Consider the following 25261-nt stretch of genomic DNA (forward strand, 5'->3'; position numbering starts at 1 on the left):
TTCTTGGATCTTTCTAGAAGTGGAATTGCTGGTTCATATGGTAACTGACTTTTTAAGAAACTTTTCTGATGTGACCCCTTGGTCTCTTGGGTATCTTGAGAGAAATGTCTATTCATATCCTCTGCTCGCTTTTTAATTGGGTTGTCTTTTTACTGTTGTGTTGTAGGATTCTTTTTTAATTGAACTTTGACTTTTTATTTCAGGTGTATATGATAATTTTATAATTATAGCAGATATCGCAAAATAAGCAACACAATAAGTCTAGTTAACATTTGTCACCATATAGTTACAGAATTTTTTTCTTGTAATGAGAACTTGCAACTTTTAAATATGCACTGAGTATAATCAACAGAGACGCCTGGCATGCTGCAGTCCATGGGGTCACAAAGAGTTGGCTACAACTGGGCGACTGAACGACATGATTAACTGTGGGGCTTCCCTGTTGGCTCAGCAGTAAAGAATCCACCTGCATCTGCAGGAGATGCACATTTGATCCCTGGGTAGGGACGATCCCCTGGAGAAGGAAATGGCAAACCATTCCAGTATCCTTGCCCTGGGAAGTCTTATGAACAGAGGAGCCTGGCAGGCTATAGTCCGTGGGGTCGCAAAAGAAGCAGACATGACTTGGCGGCTAAACAACATAATTAACTGTAGTCACCATGCTATGCCTTTTATTCCCATAGCTTATTTATTTTGTAACTGGAAGTTTGTACCTTTTGACCCCTTTAACCATTTGGCACACCCCACTCCACCTCTGGCAATTACCAGTCTGTTCTCTGTATATGAGCTTGGTGCTGCTTTTTTAGATTCTACATGAGTGAGATCATAAAGTATTTGTCTCTCTGTCTTATTTCACTTAGCCTTGTACCCTCGAAGTTCATCCATATTTTTGAAAATGGCAAGAATTCATTCTTTCTTATGGCTGAATAATATTTCAGGGGGTGTGTGTGTGTACATGCATGGGGGTGCATAGCTTTTCAAGTTAGTGTTTTCCTTTCCTTTGGGAAAAAACTCAGAACTGGAATTGCTGGATCATTTGATAATTCTATTTTTAAATTTTTGAAGAACCTCCATACTGTTTTCCCTAGTGACAGCACTAGTTTACATTCCAATGAACAGTGCATAAGGGTTCCCTTTTCTCTACGTCCTCGACAGTATCTTGTCCTTTTTATAATATCAATAACTATTGTCATAGGTGTAAGGTGATATTTTATTGTGATATTATTTTGAATACAAGTCCCTTACATGATATATGATTTGCAGATGTTTTCTTTCTGTATTGTCCTTTCACTTTCTTGACTGTGTCCTTTGAACCACAAATGTTTTTAATTTTGATAAGGAAGTTCAATTTATCTTTCCCTAACTTAAAATCACTCCTCTGTTTACTTTTAGCTCTTATACTAAGGCTTTTGACCCACTTATAGTTAATTTTTGTGTTGTTGTCGTGAATATCCAGTGATCATTGCACCGTTTGTTGAAAAGAAAGACCATTTTTCCCCCGTTGATATATCTTGGCTTCTTTGTTAAAAATCATTTGGGCATACTTAGCAGGTTTACTTCTGGTTTCTTGGTTCTGCTCCATTGACCTCTATGTTTATCCTTATGCCAGTATGCAGAATTGAAGCCCTTATATATGTTCCTTTTTGATTATATATCTTTGTGTCTTTGATCCTGAATTCGGTGTTTGTCATTCTCTTGCATTTTTAAGTAATTTTGCTTTCTTTGACTATATCCCAAAACTAAGGCTTCCTTTAGTAGCTTAGCTGGTAAAGAATTTGCCTGCAATGCAAGAGACCCCGGTTTGATTCCTGGGAAGTTCCCCTGGAGAAGGGATAGGCTACCCACTCCAGCATTCTTGGACTTCCCTAGTAGCTCAGATGGTAAAGAATCCGCTTGCAATGTGGGAGACCTGAGTTCAGTCCCTGGGTTGGGAAGATCCCTTGGAGGAGGGCATGGCAACCCACTCCAGTATTCTGGCCTGGAAAATCCCCATGGACAAAGCAGTCTGGTGGGCTACAGTCAATGGGGTCACAAAGAGTCAGACTCGACTGAGTGATTAAGCATTTCCCAAAACTATCTGATACTGTTACTCCGTTTTTATTTTTATTTTTTGTACTCATTTTTTTAAACTTTATATGGTATCATAGTTTAACAACTTTTTTATTCTACTTTGTGAGAGTCATCCATTTTGTTTATGCACATCTCTAGTGTGATCATTTCCTGCTGTACAGTTCAGTTCAGTCGCTCAGTCATGTCCAACTCTCTGCGACCCCATGAATCGCAGCACGCCAGGCCTCCCTGTCCATCACCATCTCCCGGAGTTCACTCAAATTCACGTCCATCAAGTCGGTGATGCCATCCCGCCATCTCATCCTCTGTCGTCCCCTTTTCCTCCTGCCCCTTATCCCTCCCAGCATCACAGTCTTTTCCAGTGAGTCAACTCTTCGCATGCGGTGGCCAAAGTACTGGAGTTTCAGCTTTAGCATCATTCCTTCCAAGGAACGGCTGATCTCCTTTAGGATGGACTGGTTGGATCTCCTTGCAGTCCAAGGGACTCACGAGTCTTCTTCAACACTTCAGTTCAAAAGCATCAATTCTTCGGCACTCAGCTTTCTTCACAGTCCAACTCTCACATCCATACATGACCACAGGATAAACCATAGCCTTGACTAGACGGTCCTTTGTTGGCATTGTACAAATCCACAATTTAATCAGTCTTGTGCTGTTGTTTAGTTGCTAAGTCGTGTCCAGACTCCAAGGACTGTAGCCTGCCAGGCTCCTCTGTACCTGGGATTTCCCAGGCAAGAATACTGGAGTGGGTTGCCATTTCCTTCTGCAGGGGATCTTCCCGATGCAGGGATCAAACCTATATCTTCTCATTGGCAGGCAGATTCTTTACCATTGAGGCACCAGAGAAACTCTAAATCAGTTTATTGGTGAACATTTAGGTAATTTAGTTTTTTGTTTACTGTATACAATCCTGTAGCAAATATTCTTATGCACTTTGTCTTACTTTCATGTATGGTTAAGACTGGGTGGGTCATAGATGTTTCACAGCTTCAGTTTTGTATTTGTCAAACTGTTTTCAAAAGTAGTTGTATGAGTTTACACTTACACCAGCAATATGTGAAAATTTCTTGTTGCTTTGTATTTTTATTAGCACTTGATAGTTTCAGGATTTGTTTTTGCCAGTTTGGAGAGTGTGAGATAGTACTTCATAATTTTACTCAGGTTTTGAAAGTATGAGTTTATGAGTAATTCTGAGTAATATATTATGTAGTGCTTTTATTGAATTTCAGACCACTCAATTATCACATGCATGTCTCTTATGGGCAGAGTAATATGTTAAATACGCAGTTATATTTTTTGACAGATAACTTGGTCATCATTGAGTTTGTACTAGAAATATATTTTTTTTGTTTGCTGGACTCCTATCATGTAATAGCAGACCTTACTTATCAGTATTAATAATCATGCTAGTAAGTATTATCTTGACAGAAACGGCAGTGAAAGAAATCTTAAAGGTGTATCATATCTCTTTTTGGTTCATTGAAAGATGTGCTCAAATTTCATGGTTTAGAAGTTGTAGGTATGAATTAATCTCCTGAAATTAAAAAAAAAAAAGTAGAATATGACCCTGGGCTCTTCCCTCTGATGAAATAATAATATGAAAGTTAATAAGGCACCAGTAACTTGGAGTTCTCCTTATTAAGGACTTGGGAAGGAAATGAATGCACAGTTAACAAATGAGTATAGACTATTGTAGGGTTTCTTGGTCCTTTAGAGGAATTGAAAGTGGTAGACATTTAAACCTAAGTAGTATTCTTTTCAAATCATGAGATTTGGAAAGGAAATTTTAGGGCCAGTGAATATCTGAAGATATGCAAAGTCAATAGTCTTGGACCCTGCAGTTTAAGGAATAAGAAATGTTTAAAGAGAGGTCTTGCTGCTGCTACCGCTAAGTCGATTCAGTTGTGTCTGACTCTGTGTGACCCCATAGACAGCAGCCCACCAGGCTCCTCTGTCCCTGGGATTCTCCAGGCAAGAACACTGGAGTGGGTTGCCATTTCCTTCTCCAATGCATGAAAGTGAAAAGTGAAAGTGAAGTCGCTCAGTTATCTGACTCTTAGCAACCTCATGGACTGCAGCCTACCAGGCTCCTCCATCCATGGGGTTTTCCAGGCAAGAGTACTGGAGTGGGGTGCCATTGCTTTCTCTGAAGAGAGGTCTTAAGAACAGTTAAAGGAGATGCTAATGGATAAAGTTGTCAACATTTCTTAAAGAAATGATTATTTAATGGTCATTCTGTGTGTACTAAGAGATTGCCCCATTTGCTATTAGTCCCTATCAAGCATAGGGAAATAAATATATAAACAGGTAAATAATACATGGTGATGGATACTTGAGTATAGGTATGTGCATGATCTAATGCTTCATGAAGTAGAGATTTATTTAAGTTACCCACTTAGAGGTGAGAAAAGAAGACTTAAAAATGAATGAGACGGTGAAGAGATTCCAAAGAAACAAAATGTGCTGCATCAGAGCTTTTAGGTAGTGGTTATATTTACAGAGCAAAAGAAAAAGAATAAGAAAAGAAGTAATCACAAAGTAGGGAGAAGAGTATATCATGATGGAATGGATGGTTGCCACTCATGCTGCTCCCTGACAAAGGTTACACCAGTCCTTTGTGAATATTTTCAGTGTGGATATGTCAACTTTTCTGTCTCTTTTCCTTCCTTCTTAACATGAATGAGTTGTAGTATAGGAATACACAAATGAACAAGTGGAACAGAAGTCTAGAAACAGATCCATGCACATGTAGAAACAATTTAAAATTGAGCTGGCCTTTTGAGGGGTGATAACCCATGGCTTAGAGGATCTCAGTTGCCTGACCAGGGATTGTGAAAGCCTGGAATCCTAACCACTAGGCCACCAGAGAACTCTGAGTTGGCTTTTTAAATCAGTGGAGAAAGAATGGTTTGGGACATTTGGGACTAGTTACTCATGCAGTAAAAAAAAAATGAAACTGAACCTGGACCTCATACTGGATACAAATCAGTTCCAACTGATTGATGTCTTAAATGTGAAAGGCAAAACTGTAAAACTAAGAAGATTAATGTAGGTAAATTCTTTGAACTTTGGGGAAGAAAGGCTTTTATACATTAGATTAAAAATAGGTATCTTAGGGACTTCCTAGCAGTCCAGTGGTTAAGACTCGGTGTTACTGCTGCAGGAGGCACCAGTTCAATCCCTGGCTGGGAAACAGATCCCACATGCTGCATGGTGTGCCCCCACCCTCCAGATAATCATGTCTTGATCAGCAATTTTGACTACATTTTTTTCAGCTATTTATTTAAAAAAATTATTGGAATATAGTTGATTCACAATGTTGTGTTACTTTCAGGTGTGTTGATTACATTTAAAATAAGAACTTATGTTCATTAAAAAAAAAAACATGAAGTTGGAAAAGATACTTGAAACACTATAATCAGAAGATTGGGGTCTATTGTATTCTCTTACTTCAGATAAGAAAAAGACCAGCTACTGAAAGAATGGTAAAATGATAAGAATAGATAATTTTACCAAAAGATGAAACACGAAGAGATGATAAATAGATTAAATGATGCAAAGACTGTGGTAGGTCATCATTTTATACCCACCAGCAGAGCAGAAAATTAACTGCCAGTCTAGCCATACCTAGCTTTGTGAGAGTTTGGAACAGATGGAACTCTAAAAATAACCACTTCTGCTGGTGTAAATTGGTGACCTGATTGAAAAGCAATATGGCATTACCTTGTGAAGTTGAAGATGTACTACCTATTAGTCAGCAGTTCCTACATTTATTTATGCATTCAACAGTGAGTGTCTACTATATAAGATAATGGTCTTTGTGCTTTAGTTCAGTGGAAGACGTTAAAAATTTATAGGTGATCAGTCCTATAGAAAAAGGTTACTTAACAGATGAAAACAGATTGCTATAAGGTCACTTCCTGTCTTTCACTTTTTTGGATAAAGTTCTAAAAGTGGATATTCTTGCCTGGAGAATCCCAGGGACAGAGGAGCCTAGTGGGCTGCCGTCTATGGGGTTGCAGAGTCGGACACGACTGAAGCGACTTAGCAGCAGCAGCATGGTTTGGACACGACTGAAGCGACTTAGCAGCAGCAGCATGGTTTGGACACGACTGAAGCGACTTAGCAGCAGCAGCATGGTTTGTTAAGTCGGTGCCACTGCATTCTTTGGGTCCTTCTAGATTTACCAAAATGAGTTACAAAAAAATCATTCATAAATCCATCATCAGAAGTAATTTTTATGATCTGTTAGATGAGAAATAGGTTACATCCTTTTTCAGTTCTGTGGTATAAGCAGATTGTAAACTATCCTATCTATGAGATGATGTTGCATTCTAGGAAATATGCCAAAAGCTTATCCAATTACTAAATTGTATCTATTGAGTTTCCCTGTGGTCTGTTTTGCCGAAACTTTTGCCTCAGGTTCAAAGGATAAGCCACTCATTATATACAAATAAATAATACTAATATTCATTAGAGCATTATCTAGCTTACTTTCAATATACTAACATTAAAAGAAAAGAGAACTAGAAACAGCAGAAGATACATCAACAAATTGGTCTTTTTTTTCAAATTGGGTTTTGACAAACAAATTGAGTTTTCACAAACTCAAACAGTGCTGAGAAGTCCCATGTCACAGCACATCTGGAGACCCAGTTGGGAAAAGGTACCAGGCAGCCCCTCAGTTCTGTAGGTGACTGCAAAATTGTAGTTCACGATTCCCAAGTATAATCCTAGGATACAAACTTATAGCATCATCAATCTGTGATCAAACTGAAGCTCTGATTTATGTTCACGCATAAAACTTCAATTCAGTTGAACAGTCGTGTCTGACTCTTGGCGACCCCATGGACTGCCACATGCCAGGCTTCCCTGTCCATTACCAACTCTCGGAGCTTGCTCAAAGTCCTGTCCATTGAGTCTGTGATGTCATCCAACCATCTCATCCTCTGTCGTCCCCTTTTCCTCCTGCCTTCAATCTTTCCCAGCACCAGGGTCTTTTCCGGTGAGTCAGTTCTTCGCATCAGGTGGCCAAAGTATTCAAGTTTTAGCTTCAGTATCAGTCCCTCCAATGAATATTTAGGACTGATTTCATTTAAGATGGACTGATTGGATCTCCTTGCAGTCCAAGGGACTCTCAAGAGTCTTCTCCAACACCACAGTTCAAAAGTTCAATTCTTTGGCACTCAGCTTTCTTTATAGTCCAACTCTCACATCCATACATGACTACTGGAAAAACCATAGCTTTGACTAGACGGACCTTTGTTGGCAGAGTAATGTCTCTGCTTTTTAATATTCTGTCTATTTTGCTCATAACTTTTCTTCCAAGGAGCAACTGTCTCTTAATTTCACGGCTGCATTCACCCTCTGCAGTGGTTTTGGAGCTCAAGAAAATAAAAGTGTGCCACTGTTTCCACTGTTTCCCCATCTATTTGCCATGAAGTGATGGGATCGTATGCCATGATCTTAGTTTTCTGAATGTTGAGCTTTAAGCCAACTTTTTCACTCTCCTCTTTGACTTTCATCAAGAGGCTCTTTAGTTCTTTTTCACTTTCTGCCATAGGAGTGGTATCATCTGTGTTTCTGAGGTTATTGATATTTCTCCCAGCAATCTTGATTCCAGCTTGTGCTTCATTCAGCCTAGCATTGTGCATGATGTACTCTGCATATATGTTAAATAAGCAGGGTGACAATATACAGCCTTGACGTGCTCCTTTCCCAATTTGGAACCAGTCTGCTGTTCCATGTCCAGTTCTAACTGTTGCTTCCTGACCTGCATACAGATTTCTTAGGAGGCAAGTAAAGTGGTCTGGTATTCCCATCTCTTTAAGAATGTTCCAAGTTTGTTCTGATCCACACAGTCAAAGACTTTGGAGTAGTCAATAAAGCAGAAGTTGTTTTTCTGGAACTCTTGCTTTTTCGATGATCCAGCGGTTGTTGGCAATTTGATCTCTGGTTCCTCTGCCTTTTCTAAAACCAGCTTGAACATCTGGAAGTTCTCAGTTCATGTACTGTTGAAGTCTGGCTTGGAGGATTTTGAGCATTACTTTGCTAGCATGTGAGATGAGTGCAATTGTGTGGTAGTTTGAACATTCTTTGGCATTTCCTTTCTTTGGAATTGGAATGAAAACTGACCTTTTCCAGTCCTGTGGGCCATTGCTGAGGTTTCCAAATTTGCTGGCATATTGAGTGCAGTATTTTCACAGCATCATCTTTTAGGATTTGAAATAGCTCAACTGGAATTCCATCACCTCCACTAGCTTTGTTCATAGTGATGCTTCCTAAAACCCACCTGACTTCACATTCCAGGATGTTTGGCTCTAGGTGAGTGATCACACCATCGTGGTTATCTGGGTCGTGAAGATCTTTTTTTGTATGGTTCTTTTGTGCACCCTACTCCTTGCCTGGAGAATCCCATGGACGGAGGAGCCTGGTGGGCTGCGGTCCATGGGGTCGCTGAGGTCGGACACGACTGAGCGACTTCACTTTCACTTTTCACTTTAATGCATTGGAGAAGGAAATGGCAACCCACTCCAGTGTTCTTGCCTGGAGAATCCCAGGGACGGGGGAGCATGGTGGGCTGCCGTCTATGGGATAGCACAGAGTTGGACACGACTGAAGTGACTTACCTTACCTTTGTGTATTCTTGCCACCTCTTCTTAATATCTTCTGCTTCTGTTAGGTCCATAGCATTTCTGTCCTTTATTGTGCCCATCTTTGCATGAAATGTTCCCTTGATATCTCTAATTTTCTTGAAGACATCTCTAGTCTTTCCGATTCTATTGTTTTCCTCTATTTCTTTGCATTGATCACTGAGGAAGGCTTTCTTATCTTTCCTTACTATTCGTCGGAACTCTGCATTCAGATGGGTATTGGGTGTATCTTTCCTTTTCTCCTTTGCCTTTCACTTCTCTTCTTTTTTCAGCTATTTGTAAGGCCTCCTCAGACAACCATTCTGATTTTTTGCATTTCTTTTTCTTCGGGATGGTCTTGATCACTGCCTCCTGTACAATGTCATGGACACTGTAGTTCTTCAGGCACTCTGTCTATCAGATCTAATCCCTTGAATCTATTTGTCACTTCCACTGTATAAACATAAGGGATTTGATTTAGGTCATAACTGAATGGTCTAATGGTTTTCCGTACTTTCTTCAATTTAAGTCTGAATTTGGCAATTAGGGGTTTGTGATCTGAGCCACAGCCAGCTCCCAGTCTTGTTTTTGCTGACTGTATAGAGCTTCTCCATCTTTGGCTGCAAAAAATATAATTGATCTGCTTTTGGTATTGACCATCTGGTGATGTCCATGTGTAGAGTCTTCTCTTGTGTTGTTGGAAGAGGGTGTTTGCTATGATCAGTGTGTTGTCTTGGCAAATTGTTAGTCTTTGCCCTGCTTCATTTTGTACTCCAAGGCCAAATTTGTGTGTTATTCCAAGTATCTCTTGACTTTCTACTTTTGCATTCCAGTCCCCTGTGATAAAAAGGACATCTTTTTTTGGTGTTAGTTCTAGAAGGTCTTGTAGGTCTTCATAGAACCGTTCAACTTCAGCTTGCTTCAACAGTAGTAGTTCGGGCATAGACTTGGATTACTGTGATACTGAATGATCTGCCTTGGAAGTGAACAGAGATCATTCTGTCGTTTTTGAGATTGCACCCAAGTACTGCATTTCGGACTCTTTTGTTGACTATGAGGGCTACTCCATTTCTTCTAAGGGATTCTTGCCCACAGTAGTAGATATAATGGTCATCTGAATTAAATTCGGCCATTCTGGTCCATTTTAGTTCATTGATTCCTACAAAGTCCACTTTTCATCTCCTGTTTGACCACATCCAGTTTACCTTGATTCATGGACCTAACATTCCAGGTTCCTATGGAATATTGTTTTTTATGGCATCACACTTGACTTCCATCACCAGTCACGTCCACAACTGGGTGTTGTTTTCACTTTGGCTCTGTCTTTTCGTTCTTTCTGGAGTTATTTCTCCACTCTTATCCAGTAGCATATTGGGTACCTGCCAGCCTGGGGAGTTCATCTTTCAGTGTGGTATATTTTTGCGTTTTCATACTGTTCATTTGGTTCTCATGGCAAGAATACTAAAGTGGTTTGCCATTCCTGTCTCCAGTGGACCGTGTTTTGTCAGAACTGTGACAAAACTTGGAATGTTGTTAAGCCCAGCCCCGCTCCAGGGACTCAACAATCTTAAGATTCATCTGGTATCTTATCTATGCTGCTGCAAGGCTTGCACTCAGACCACAGTCAGAGCAATGTCCAGGCCAGTTAGAAGCAAGGTTCGAGGCCTGCTCTTCTTTGTCTCTGAAGCCGAAACAAGACTATTTAACTTCCCTAATATGGTGCAGCAGTTAAGAATGTGCCTGCCAGTGCAGGGGCTATCCAGGTTTGGTCTCTGGTCTGGGAAGATCTCACCTGCTGCAAGATAGCTAAGCCCACGCGCCACAACTACTGGAGCCTGTGTGCCCTAGAGCCCATGCTCCGTAACACCTCAGTAAGAAGCCCACACCCTGCAAGTCAAGTGTGGCCCCCACTCATCACAACTAGAGAATGCCCTTGTGTTGCAGTGAAGACTCAGCAGAGCCAAAAATAAAAATAAAGAAATAAAAATCTAAAAGATAAAGTATACCTTTACTTTTTTATTTAAAAGCAGTTTTTATGGAGCCAAAATTAAAACAAGATTGGCTAAAAATTCGACACTGCATATTTTAGAGTTTTCTCGCTGATTATTAAAAAAAATTAAAGCCAAATCTCAGTGGTATTGTAGAGCTAAGTTTGGAGTTGTGGTATATAGTATAGATAGAATAGAAATTTCATTTCGTGGTTGAAGGTTATGCTTTCATTAAATGAATTTAAATGACAAGTCAGCATCTGAGAGGGAGAAATTATTTAAATTGAAAGAAGTTTTTTTGTTTTTGCTTTGTGGTTTTTTGTTTGCTGTTTATAAGTTTAGGCCATTATGTCCTAGATTGCATTTTGGGAATATTTGTATTACCTAATATGTAGATGTAGTTTTTAATCAATTCATTTTGCTAGGAACATTTTTTAAGCAGTAAAACTCTTTTAAAAGTCTTTGTAAATTATTAGTCTGTGGTGGTGGTGGTTAGTCACTAAGTTGTGTCTGACTCTTTGTGACTGCATGTCATAACTCACCAGGTTCCTCTGTCCATGGGATTTCCCAGGCAAGAATACTGGAATGAGTTGCCATTTCCTTTCCCAGGGAATCTTCCCAACCCAGGGATCAAACTCATGTCTCCTGCATTGGCAGATGGATTCTTTACTGTTGAGCCAACAGGAAAGCCCAAGTGTGTGGTAGGAATGAGTAAATGTGCAGTGAAATACTGATATGTGATAGCGCATAAATGAATATGGATTTATAGTATCAAATCTTTCAGCAAAAGTCAGTTAAAATGTTTCTTCATGTCTTGAATAGTTGTTCAACAAAATGGAATGCAAATCCCCAACATATGTCTGGTATGTTCCCTTTTCATGTTTTCAAGCTTTGCAAGTTCCTTTTATTCAGGTATGTAATGTTGATCTCTTAAAAGTAAATTTTTAGGATCTTTTCACCCTCGACAGCTTGGAGTCATGCAAAGCATGTAACTGGGACACATTTTATTTTTTTAGATATAAATTTATTTATTTTAATTGGAGGCTAATTACTTTACAATATTGTATTGGTTTTGCCATACATCAACATGAATCCACCATGGCTGTCCATGTTCCCCATACTGAAACCCCCTCCCTCCTCCCTCCCTGTACCCTCCCTCTGGGTCATCCCAGTGCACCAGCCCAGAGTATCCATTATCATGCATTGAACCTGGACTGGCGGTGCGTTTCTTATATGATATTATATATGTTTCAATGCCATTCTCCCAATCATCCCACCCTTGCCCTCTCCCACAAGAGTCCAGAAGACTGTTCTATACATCTGTGTCTCTTCTGCTGTCTCGCATACAGGGTTATTGTTACCATCTCTCTAAATTCCGTATATATGCGTTAGTATACTGTATTGGTGTTTTTCTTTCTGGCTTACTTCACTCTGTATAATAGGCTCCAGTTTCATCCACCTCATTAGAACTGATTCAAATGTATTCTTTTTAATGGCTGAGTAATACTCCATTGTGTATGGGACACATTTTAATGCAGCTAGGACACAGTCTTAGACACAAGTAAGTGAGTCCTTGCTGAGCTTCGCAGTAGATTGATACCTCCCAAAATTCAGGAGCATTGCTATGATTCTTTCACCTAGGTGAAATAATGCTTTATGCCTTACCCATATCCTCTGTGCTCTCATCATACTTGCTTACAGTAGCATTCTTTGATACTAGTAAGGGGACCAAAAAATGACATCATTAAATAAAAATTGTTATCACACCTGTTACCACATTCTACAATGAGAACTCTCCAACATGAATCAAAAGACTTTCTTCTTAATCCACTTGGAATAGCACACCATAGTAAGATGGGTAAGAAGGAGAAGGGCACTTGTGAAACATTCCTGGGAAAGAGGATGGGAAAGAAGAATTAACATGATGTCTTGACCACAGATGCCTTTTTTTTTTTTTTTCTTTTCTTTTCTTTTTATTTATTTACTTTTGTCTGTGCCAGGCCTTCACTGCTGTGTGGGCTTTTCTCTAGTTACGGAGAGCAGGGGCTACTCTGCAGTTGTGGTGCACAGGGCTTCTCATTGCATTGACTTCTCTTGTTCTGGAGCACAGACTCTAGCGTGTGTGGACTTCAGTAGTTGCGGTTCCCAGGCTCTAGAGGACAGGCTTAGTAGTTGTGGCCCATGGGCTGAGTCGTTCTTCAGCATGTGGGATATTCCTGAATCAGGGGTTGAACCTGTGTCTCCTGCATTGGCAGATTCTTCACCACTGAGCCACCAGGGAAGTCAGTCCCACACAGGTGCTTCCTTATACGGAAACTTTATATGCATTTCAGAGAAGTGAACATGTAGAAGTTGAAGGTAGAGAAATTCCTTTCAAACTCTTTGTCCATTTATCCCTTCTAGCCAAGATCAGTTGGTATAAGCCTGATACCATTTTGTAGGAAGAACCCCTTATGGCTTCTTTGCATTCTTTCCCTTAGCTAGCTGTGGATATGATAGGTCCTTGGAACTTCATGGCTCAGCAGTACATGTTCTGAATCATTTTTGCCTGTGATGGAGTTGGATATACGGGTCATGTTCTTTTAAGGTATTGGCATGGCTAACTACATGAGAGTGCAGTTTTATTTCAGATCAGGACCATGGGACTTCCCTGGTGGTCCAGTGGTTGAGAACTTGCCTGCCGTTGCAGGAAATGTGGTTCAATCCCTGGTCTGGGAAGATTCCACATACCTTGGGGCAAATAAGCTGAGGCCCTCGTGGGCCATGACTACTGAGCCTGCGCACTGCAACTAAAGGCGCTCGAGCCCATGCTCCACAACAAGAGAAGCCTGCACACCGCATCTAGAGAGTGGCCCCTGCTTGCTACAACTAAAGAAAGCCTGCGCGCAGCAGCGAAGACCCCATGCAGCCATAAATAAATAAATAAAATTTACTTTTTAAAAAGGATCAGGAACCATGTATTTTAAAGCCACATTTTTTTATGTGCTTCTTTTTTCTTAGCACCAAAAGGTTTAATTTTTTGTCTTTCAGCTTTGCCTGGAAGCCAGCCACTCTTGACTAACCGAGATAAGTAAAAGAGAAATACAGAAAGAAAGGCCCAGAAAAAGTGTATAAATTAACATCCCTCTTTAGATTTTTGCTCCATAGAATTTTAAGGAATTTGTTCTGTTTTTCTAAGTATCGGAATTATTTCATGACTGGAAACAATCAGTGTGTATATTTCAGAAAGCAGTGAAATTAGAAAATTAGTGTACCAGACCTGACCCAGTCACTTATTAGATGTGTTACCTTGGTTAAGTCTCCTAACATTTTAGAGCTTGCGTTGGCTTTTTCTTATTGTTAATCTCTGAGTGGATAGCTAACCTGGTGTCAGGAAGGAAGGAAGAATAAAGTATATGTTAGGAGTTGCACAGATTAGTGTTTTAATTAAAAATTCTCCCAGAATATGACTAAATAAACTATCTGGCTTTATATTTCCTTTCACCCACTCTTTGATTGTGTGCTCAGTTGTGTCCAACTCTTTGCAACCCCATGGATTGTAGCCTGCCAGGCTCCTCTGTCCATGGGATTCTCCAGGCAAGAAAACTGGATTGGGTTGCCATGCCCTCCTCCAAGGGATCTTCCTGACCCAAGGATCAAACCCAAGTCTGTTATGTCTCCTGTGTTGGCAGGCAGGTTCTTTACCACTAGTGCCACCTGGGAAGCCCTTTGATTAAGAGTTGATAAAGAAGTAATGTGCGGTTTTTATATATTTGTTGGTTTATTAACCTTCAACATGTGAAGAAGCGCAGCTTTCATTTTAGTGGTAAAGAAACTAGGAGATACTCTTCAAATTTTGGAATTAAAAGGACAGATAAGTGTTCATTGAAGTTGTGGGAAGAAATTAAATTTGCAATGGATTGAGAAATAAATGGGGAGTGAGAAAATGGAGATGCTGGCAGTACACTGCTCTTTATGGAAGTTTTGTTAAGACTGAAGGGAAATGAACCTAAATACCTAGAGGGATATTGGACTGTGGAGAAAATAAGAGTTAGTGAGGTCATGAACACATATGGATTGATAATGGAAGCTTAACTTAGAGGAGATTGAGATAAGGTCCCTGGCAGGGACATCCTCTCTAGCAACTTATTACAAGGTGTAAAATTAGATCATGTTATGTAGTATCTTGTAGATTGCTGGGCATATGGGAAGTAGCCAGGAAGTCAGAGGATTTGTAAAGCTAAAATATTTGACAGATGTTTGTGAATGAATGGTTGGATCTAGTATTCAAATAGGCAGTTCTGATATGCGTATGCAGGAAGACAGCGTTTTATCTAAAAATTATTTAGATAAAACCTAAAAAGAATGATGTAGTGCATTGTTTATATTTAATATTATGGTTTCTGTTGACTTAACAACTGCACTGTAGTACTATTTTTTTTTTAATTGTGGCAAAATGCATATAAGATTTACTGTTGTAACCATTTTAAAGTGTACAGTTTGATGGCAGCAAGTACACTCACAGTGTTTTCCAACCATCATCGCTGTCAGGTTCCAGAGCTTTTTCATTATCCCAAACCTCAAATGCATTAAGCAGTCACATCCCCTCCTCCAACCCCTGGTAACCACTAATTGTTCTGTCTCTCTGGATTGGATATTTCATATAAATGGAGTCATGTAATATGTGTTGTTTTGCATATTTGGCATCTTTCATTTAGCATAATGCTTTCAGAGTTCATCCTTGGAGCATGTATCAGTACTTCATTCATTTTCATAGCTGAATAATATTCTGTTGTATGAATATACCACATTTTCTTATCTATCTATTGATGGGCATTTGAGTTTCTTCTTGTAGCTTTTATGAATAAAACTGCGGTGAACATTCACTTACAAGTTTTTGTGTGGACACGTGTTTTCATTTCTTGTCTCTGTACACCTAGGAATAGAAATGATAGATTGTATGCTAACTCTGTGTTTAACTTTGAGGAACCACCAACTGTTTCCCACAGCAGCTGCACCATTGTATATTTCTACCAGCAATGTATGAGGGTTCCAGTTTCTCTGCATTCTTGCTTTGTCATAATCTGTAAAAATTAGTTTATTAAACCTTTGAATCCTTAACTACATGCAGGGTACCATGCTAGATGCTGTGTGAGTTTCAAAGAAGGGCAGGACAAGACTTTCTAGAATCAACAATTTTTTGGCCTTCTGGGAATTAGAGTCAACATGCAAAGAAATAGAGGAGAACAACAGAATGGGAAAGACTAGAGATCTCTTCAAGAAAATTAGAGATACCAAGGGAACATTTCATGCAAAGATGGGCTCGATAAAGGACAGAAATGGTATGGACCTAACAGAAGCAGAAGATATCAAGAAGCGGTGGCAAGAATACACAGAAGAACTGTACAAAAAAGATCTTCGCAACCCAGATAATCACGATGGTGTGATCACTGACCTAGAGCCAGGCATCCTGGAATGTGAAGTCAAATTGGCCTTAGAAAGCATCACTATGAACAAAGCTAATGGAGGTGATGGCATTCCAGTTGAGCTATTTCAAATCCTGAAAGATGATGCTGTGAAAGTGCTGCACTCAATATGCCAGCAAATTTGGAAAACTCAGCAGTGGCCACAGGACTGGAAAAGGTCAGTTTTCATTCCAGTCCCAAAGAAAGGCAATGCCAAAGAATGCTCACAATTGCACTCATCTCACATGCTAGTAAAGTAATGCTCAAAATTCTCCAAGCCAGGCTTCAGCAATATGTGAACCGTGAACTTCCAAATGTTGGAGCTGGTTTTAGAAAAGGCAGAGGAACCAGAGATCAAATTGCCAACATCCAGTGGATCATGGAAAAAGCAAGAGAATTCCAGAAAAACATCTATTTCTGCTTTACTGACTATGCCAAAGCCTTTGACTGTGCGAATCACAATAAACTGTGGAAAATTCTTCAAGAGATGGGAATACCAGACCACCTGACCTGCCTCTTGAGAAATCTGTATGCAGGTCAGGAAGCAACAGTTAGAACTGGACATGGAACAACAGACTGGTTCCAAATAGGAAAAGGAGTACGTCAAGGCTGTATATTGTCACCCTGCTTCTTTAACTTATATGCAGAGTACATCATGAGAAATGCTGGTCTGGAAGAAGCACAAGCTGGAATCAAGATTGCTGGAGAAATATCAATAACCTCAGATATGCAGATGATACCACCCTTATGGCAGAAAGTGAAGAGGAACTCAAAAGCCTCTTGATGAAAGTGAAAATGGAGAGTGAAAAAGTTGGCTTAAAGCTCAACATTCAGAAAACGAAGATCGTGGCATCCGGTCCCATCACTTCATGGGAAATAGATGGGGAAACAGTGGAAACAGTGTCAGACTTTATTTTTTGGGGCTCCAAACTCACTGCAGATGGTGACTGCAGCCACAAAATTGAAAGACGCTTAGTCCTTGGAAGGAAAGTTATGACCAATCTAGATAGCATATTCAAAAGCAGAGACATTACTTTGCCAACAAAGGTCCGTCTAGTCAAGGCTATGGTTTTTTCCTGTGGTCATGTATGGATGTGAGAGTTGGACTGTGAAGAAGGCTGAGCGCCGAAGAATTGATGCTTTTGAACTGTGGTGTTGGAGAAGACTCTTGAGGGTCCCTTGGAGTGCAAGGAGATCCAACCAGTCCATTCTGAAGGAGATCAGCCCTGGGATTTCTTTGGAAGGAATGATGCTAAAGCTGAAACCCCAGTACTTTGGCCACCTCATGCGAAGAGTTGATTCATTGGAAAAGACTCTGATGCTGGGAGGGATTGGGGGCAGGAGGAAAAGGGGACGACAGAGGATGAGATGTCTGGATGGTATCACTGACTCGATGGACGTGAGTCTGAGTGAACTCCGGGAGATGGTGATGGACAGGGAGGCCTGGCGTGCTGCGATTCATGGGGTCGCAAAGAGTTGGACACGACTGAGCGACTGAACTGAACTGGAATGAGGAAGTGTTGAGTGCCCTAGAAGGCACAATTAACTTACCTTGAAGATTTTAGACAGAGAGTTTACTTATGGGGAAAGGCTTATTTCTTTTCTTCTTCTTTTAAAAATATGTATTTATTTATTTATTTTTGGCTACACTGGGTCTTTTTTTGCTTTGCCCAGATTTTCTCTAGTTGCAGTGAGCTGGGGCTACTCTTTGTTCCAGTACATAGGCTTCTTCTCATTGCAATGGTTTCTTTTGTTGCGGAGCACAGGCTTATAAGCCTGCGGGCTTTAGTAATTGCAGTGTGCAGGCTTCAGTGGCTGTGGCTAGGGGGCTTAGTTGCTCCACAGCATGTGGAATCTTACCAGACCTGGGATGGAACCCGTGTTCCCTGCATTGGCGGGCAGATTCTTATCCACTGTTGCACCAGGGAAGTCCTGAAAGGCTTATGTGTCGACTATCAGACCAGGAAACTTAAACCCTATTATGTAGTTGGTAGGAAGCCGTAAAACTTCTGAGCAGGGTAGTATAATTTGAACCTGGACTTTGGAAGAGAAATCTAGCAGCCAAGAGTAGAGGCTGAGATAGAGGGCTGAAGAGTCTAGTAGTGCCTGTGAAACCAGTTTTTGTTTGTTTGTTTGTTTTGGCTCTGCTATGGGACATACAACTAGGAATCATTCCTATGCCCCCTGCCTTGGAATGTGGAATCTTAACCACTGGACTGCCAAAGAAGTCCCTGAAACCAGGTTTTTAATGGAAGAGTAACTGTAACCTAGAGTGACAAACAGAAATGGAAACTAAGGAGTGGAATAGATAGCACTTGGAGACTTGAGACTTTTACATAAATCTTTATAGTCTCCTTAGATCTCATCTCTTCTTCTGATTTTAAACATCATCTACCAAGCACTACCAAACGCTGGGCTTCCCTTGTGACTCAGCTGGTAAAGAATCCGCCTGCAATGCAGGAGACCTGAGTTCGATCCCTGGATTAGGAAGATGCCCTGGAGAAGGGAAAGGCTACCTTCTCCAGTATTCTGGCCTGGAGAATTCCATGGACTGTATAGTCCATGGGATTGCAACGAGTCGGACACAACTGAGCAACTTTCACTTTCACCAAACACTAATAATTCCCAGAATTCTCTCTCCAGAACAGACCTCTCTGAGATCCAGACTACATACTTGACATCTCATATTTAAATTTTTTAAGTCTTAAAAAAAAAAAAAATTTTTTTTTAAGTCTTGATAACCACCCCAAAAGTTTTGAGTGATGTATTTTTCCTTCTAAGAATTTCTCAGTAGTTCAGCTAAAGTTGCACAAATTAGTTGTTATAAAAATAGCCACAGCCCCAGGAGGCATAACCAGAGTAAAGACATTTCATTACAAAAACATTTTACTACAAACGTGAACCAAAATGCTTGCAGTTACACCATCCTAGTAAAACCATTATTGACATTTTAGTCTTTTGCTTCTAAAACAGGGATTTCTTTTTCCTTTATCTGTCCTCTTCATTTCCCACTTGTCATTCATCTTCTCACCACCACATGCTGTACATGTGCATGCACAGACCACACTTTGATAGCTTGATGGCCTAGTATGTTGGAGATGGTCAGTACGTAGTTATGGGACATATAACAAATTTAGAACTTTCACACCAGTAGCAAAGCATCACCAGTTAATATTCCCTCTACAGTCACTGCCTCAGCTGAAACTCTACTAGAGTAATTTGGGGTTGAACACTGACTGAAAAAATAATGTGTGTCAGTTAGAATGTGCCTAGTGTGCTTTGTTAAAGGGAAATATTTGTGTTTAAAACTGAGGCATTTTCCTTCGTGTCTATAACGAAGGAAAATGTGTCTTTCCTTCGTGTCTTCCTTTCCTTCAGTTTTATAACCTAATAGATGATCCATCTTCCTGCCTTGAATTTCTGGTTCTCTGTGATTTAAACCAAAATTCTTACAACAGAAAGGGTGCAACAAATAGTTGATTATGTTATTTTAGATGGAAACTTGATTTTATATTTTTCCATAAGAAACTGTTACAGGGACATTGTCATCATGTATTAGGTATTATAGATACTGTTGTTGTTCAGTCGCTAAGTCATATCTTTGCAACCCCATAGCCTGCAGCACACCAGACTTCCCTGTCCATCACTGTCTCCTGGAGTTTGTTCAGACGCATGTCCGTTGAGTTAGTGATGCCATTCAGCTATTTCATCCTCTGTCACTCTCTTCTGCTCTTGCCCTCAATCTTTCTCAGCATCAGGGTTTTTTCCAGTGAGTCAGTTTTTCTCATCAGGTGGCCAAAGTATTGGAGCTTCAGCTTCAGTCCTTCCAATGAATATTCAGGACTGATTTCCTTTAGGATGGGCTGGTTGGATCTCCTTGCTGTCCAAGTGTCTCCAGCACTGCAGTTCAAAAGCATCAATTCTTTGGCACTCAGCCTTCTGTATGCTCCAGCTCTCACACCCATACATGACTACTGGAAAACCATAGCTCTGATTATATGGATCTTTGTCAGCGAAGTGATGTTTCTGTTTTTTAAAACACTGTCTAGGTTTGTCATAGGATTGTTTCACTGCAGGTATAGACCTACGTAAAAACAGTCCTGAGGCTTTCCTGGTGGTCCTGTGCTAAAGAATCTGCCTGTCAGTATAGGAGACACAAGTTCAATCCCTGGTCCAAGAAGATCCCACATGCTACAGGGCAACTAAGTCCATGCACCTAGATCTGTGCTCCGCAACAAGAGAAGCCTGTGCACTGCAACTAGAATAGCCTCAGTTCACTTCAGTTCAGTTCAGTCGCTCAGTCGTGTCCGACTCTTTGCGACCCCATGAATCACAGCACGCCAGGCCTCCCTGTCCATCACCGTCTCCCGGAGTTCACTCAGACTCACGTCCATCGAGTCAGTGATGCCATCCAGACATCTCATCCTCTGTCGTCCCCTTCTCCTCCTGCCCCCAAACCCTCCCAGCATCAGTCTTTTCCAGTGAGTCAACTCTTCGCATGAGGTGGCCAAAGTACTGGGGTTTCAGCTTTAGCATCATTCCTTCCAAAGAAATCCCAGGGCTGATCTCCTTCAGAATGGACTGGTTGGATCTCCTTGCACTCCAAGGGACCCTCAAGAGTCTTCTCCAACACCACAGTTCAAAAGCATCAATTCTTCGGCGCTCAGCCTTCTTCACAGGCCAACTCTCACATCCATACATGACCACAGGAAAAACCATAGCCTTGACTAGACGGACCTTTGTTGGCAAAGTAATGTCTCTGCTTTTGAATATGCTGTCTAGGTTGGTCATAACTTTCCTTCCAAGGAGTAAGCGTCTTTCAATTTTGTGGCTGCAGTCACCATCTGCAGTGAGTTTGGAGCCCCAAAAAACTGAAGTCTGACACTGTTTCCACTGTTTCCCCATCTATTTGCCATGAAGTGATGGGACCGGATGCCGTGATCTTTGTTTTCTGAATGTTGAGCTTTAAGCCAACTTTTACACTCTCCACTTTCACTTTCATCAAGAGGCTTTTGAGTTCCTCTTCACTTTCTGCCATAAGGGTGGTATCATCTGCATATCTGAGGTTATTGATATTTCTCCAGCAATCTTGATTCCAGCTTGTGCTTCTTCCAGACCAGCATTTCTCATGATGTACTCTGCATATAAGTTAAAGAAGCAGGGTGACAATATACAGCCTTGACGTACTCCTTTTCCTATTTGGAACCAGTCTGTTGTTCCATGTCCAGTTCTAACTGTTGCTTCCTGACCTGCATATAGGTTTCTCAAGAGGCAGGTCAGGTGGTCTTGTATTCCCATCTCTCTCAGAATTTTCCAGTTTATTGTGATCCACACAGTCAAAGGCTTTGGCATAGTCAGTAAAGCAGAAATAGATGTTTTTCTGGAACTCTCTTGCTTTTTCCATGATCCAGTGGATGTTGGCAATTTGATCTCTGGTTCCTCTGCCTTTTCTAAAACCAGCTTGAACATTTGGAAGTTCACGGTTCACGTATTGCTGAAGCCTGGCTTGGAGAATTTTGAGCATTACTTTACAAGCGTGTGAGATGAGTGCAATTGTGCGGTAGTTTGAGCATTCTTTGGCATTGCCTTTCTTTGGGACTGGAATGAAAACTGACCTTTTCCAGTCCTGTGGCCACTGCTGAGTTTTCCAAATTTGAGAATAGCCTCAGCTAACCACAAATAGAGAAAGCCTGTGCACAGCAACAAAGACCCAGTACAGTCAAAAATAAATTTATTTTTTAAAAAAACACCTGAATTATACTGGAGGAACAGTAGCCAGTTAGCTTTTACTCCCTGTATCAGTCAGTGATGTGGTAGTTTTTTCCGAAGTTACCCTTGCTAGAAATCAGAGTATGAACTTTTATTTCTCTTTTACTCCCGTATCCCATCAGTTATGTAGTTCAGTTTATTTTACTTCTTCCTAAGTATTTTGTGACTTGGCTTTTAATTTGTTTATATTAAAAACTGGTTTTCAAAAAAAAAAATCAAGTTTTCCCCAGGTTGTGAATTGCAATCAGTTCTGATTTTCAAAATCTCTAGGCTGGACCACAGAACCAATATCAAGAGATTATTATTACTGTCCTTGAACTAACTATTCCTTGTCCTCTGTCCATGGAATTTTCCAGGCAAGAGTACTGGAGTGTGTGGTGTGGCCTTAGTGCTCCTCATCTCGTGGAGTTTTAGTTCCCCAACCAGGGATCAAATTCACATCCCCTACAGTGCAAAGTGGATTCTTAACCACTAGACCACCATGGAAGTCCCTACTCATATTTTATTTATCTGTTGTGTTTATTTCCTCTTTTTCATTCTGTCTTAAACAATTATTATTAATCTGTTTCAAAAGAATTATTGTTTTAAAAAATCATTCTGATTTTTTCTGACCTTATGTTTCTGTGTTTCTTTAGATTTTTTTTATTGCTCCTTTCCCATCATGAAAAAAAAGCAATGAAGTTGTTTGTTTAATCTTCTTAAAAAAAATAAGTTTTTAAAGCTTATTTTTTATTAAGTATTGCTCTACCTGTTATAGTGCAAATTTATTCATAGTGGTTTTTCTTCTACTTAAAGATTTTGAAAGTTTCTTTATCATTGTATCACTTCTCTCATAGTAAGAAATCTGACTCCCATTTTTCCCTAATATTTTTTACTTTTTGATCAAATCCTGGTATGTAACCAACCTGCATTTATCACCTCCTCCCTTATATGTATTTCTCCCTAATCACGTCAGAGTTGTAACAACTGTGGAAGGCACATTGCTGCGTGAAAGCCTGCAACCCACTTGGCCATGTCCCTTTGCCAGGAAATCCTCGTTATTCCTCTTGAGGTTCCAATACTCTGCATTGGACTGTACTGGCACACTCACCTAATGAGATCCAACAACCTGTGCAGGACTGCTGCCGTACACACATTTCAGTATCCTTCCTCCCTCTGTGGACACCCTCACATCCTGATTGTGCCCCAGTACCTTGCTCTGGCCTCTGGAGCCTCCCCCTTTGCTGCTTTTACTTCGTCTGACCGCTCCTAATGGCTTTGTACAGTATTTCTTCAGGAAGGGGAAGGAGAGTGGGAACTGAAGAGGAAATTGTTTCCTGATTTTAACATAGTAAGAGAACATAGACTTTTATTCTTTGGAACTTATTGAGACTTCTTTTACATATTAATAAGGTCACTTTTTAAAATTATTACATGTGTGTATTCTGTGTGGTTGATGTTACACATGTATGTATTATAAAGATATAAAAAGTGTAGAGAACAAGTGAATGCCCATCATTCAATTAATAATGTATTATAGATAGATAAAGCTCCCCAGAACCTTTTTTTGATTCCTTTCCCATTGTTTCCCCACAGAGGTATTTACTGTTCTGAATTTAGTATTTCTTTAAACAGGAATTGATTATATGAGAAATATTCTATAAACTAGTATTTACCAGTGTAGACCAGAATTGCCCACAGATGCAAGCATTCTCTTATATCAGAAAATGTTCTAGCCCTTGGAAGTATGTTAGGAATTTGCCAAAGAAATATTTATGTCATCTCTTACTGCATATCTTACGTCAGAGAATAAGCACTTAAGTCTCTTAATTGATAAGTAGGTATCTAAAAATACGTCAATACATGAGGAATGCTATGACGGATGTCTTGTTTTTAAGCATCTAGCCGTGGTTAGTACTAAATAAATAGTTGATGACTGTGTAATAAACCAGTTAGTTATGCCTCTTTGACCACTTAGGGCAAGCTGTTCCAAGTATGAGGGAAAGTCTAAATCTAACTGACTCTAATTTGCATTTCTGAATTACATTTGATAGCTAATTGGAGAAATGGTTATTTTAAAGGTAGGGTTTTTTCCCACTTCACTTTTCTAAAATCCTTTTAAAATCCTTAAAAAAATTTTAGCCAGTTATGTTGTTGCTATAGGTGGTAGTACATTAAATTAATGTTTAAATTGGACTTGAGTTTTGTCTCCTAGACCTTTGTCTCCTAGGTCCATCATTTGACCATGTCTCATTTTAGCAATTATATATAGTAATTTTGCCTCTTGTGATATGTTATTTTGTTTTTTCATTTATAGTGATAGATTCCTGTGGCCTTTTAAATGATTGAATAACAATGAAAATGGATCCAAAGTGACTTCTCCGCTGAAGCAGAAGATTCTTATTACCTTCCATTAACTCCATTTAGTCTTTGGGAACGGGCAGAACGAGTGAAATACAGAAAACTGAAGAGAAGAAAACCTCACTTTGGAGCTTTCTCCATGACTGTTCTTAAGCCCTGCCTTTCTACTTGTTTTAATTTTGCTGTGAATTTATAAATAGTGAAGACCAAAGAAATAGAAACATTTGAGAGCTTTATACCAAGAAATTTGCCTTGAAAGCTGCTATTCTTGGAGGGAAAAGCATATCAAGTTCCTGTTTTGTTTTTTTTTAACAAGCTTTCTTATGTCATTAGATTTTGAAGGATAAGACAAATATAAACTCATACCTGCAGGCTATTTTTACCAGCTGTGTAAGAATAATGAGATTTATAAATTAAGGGCTTTGTAATGTGGATGTTTTGCTATTAGAGTTGACTACTCAGAAGATCTTTTATAGCTCGTCAGTGTTTTATTTTTGATCTGTCACTTCAGTGACATTATTTGACCAAACAAAAGTCATTCTGTCTTTCTAAGCTATGACCTTGTTATGAACAGTATTTGCATTCACTGTGCAAATGTCCATGTATTATCTATTTAAGCAACATCATAGTGCCATCACTCAAGGAAGTTGAATGAGGTGAACATTGATATAGCTCTTTCCCCTTCCCCCCATTTTTTAAATGTAACAAATACTTTTTATGTTCCCCTCCCCCTTCCCCTTTCCCCTTCCCCTTTGGGAAGCGTGTCAGGAACTAGATAGTTTAAGATGAGCAATTGAGGGGACTGAGAGATTGATCCACACAGAGCCTGGATTCTTTCTGCTTCATCGTAAGGCATTCTGCTGGCCAGCCTAATTAAGTACCCTTTTAGCAAGAGAACCTTGTGGAAATCCAGCTGGCAACTCAAGAAGTTCAGGAAGCAGGACCACAGAGGTTATACTCTGGGGTAAGTATCCTCCTATGTCTAACTTTGGAAGAAGACTGTGTATGCGTATGTATC

The 25261-nt window shown here is 40.0% G+C and overlaps 1 protein-coding gene across 4 annotated transcripts in view; it reads left to right on the forward strand.

Moving 5' to 3' along the window:
• The window catches only part of GPBP1L1 (GC-rich promoter binding protein 1 like 1), a 74756-nt gene that overhangs the window by 13316 nt on the left and 36179 nt on the right, over positions 1–25261 (forward strand). For all 4 annotated transcript variants that reach the window (XM_006052546.3, XM_044945077.1, XM_025288831.3 and 1 more), the window contains exon 2: positions 24200–25207. The gene's annotated coding sequence lies outside the window, so the exon portion shown is untranslated. The remainder of the gene's footprint in view (positions 1–24199; positions 25208–25261) is intronic.

The sequence above is a fragment of the Bubalus bubalis genome, chromosome 6 (assembly GCF_019923935.1).
Source record: "Bubalus bubalis isolate 160015118507 breed Murrah chromosome 6, NDDB_SH_1, whole genome shotgun sequence".
Taxonomy (NCBI): Eukaryota; Metazoa; Chordata; class Mammalia; order Artiodactyla; family Bovidae; genus Bubalus; species Bubalus bubalis.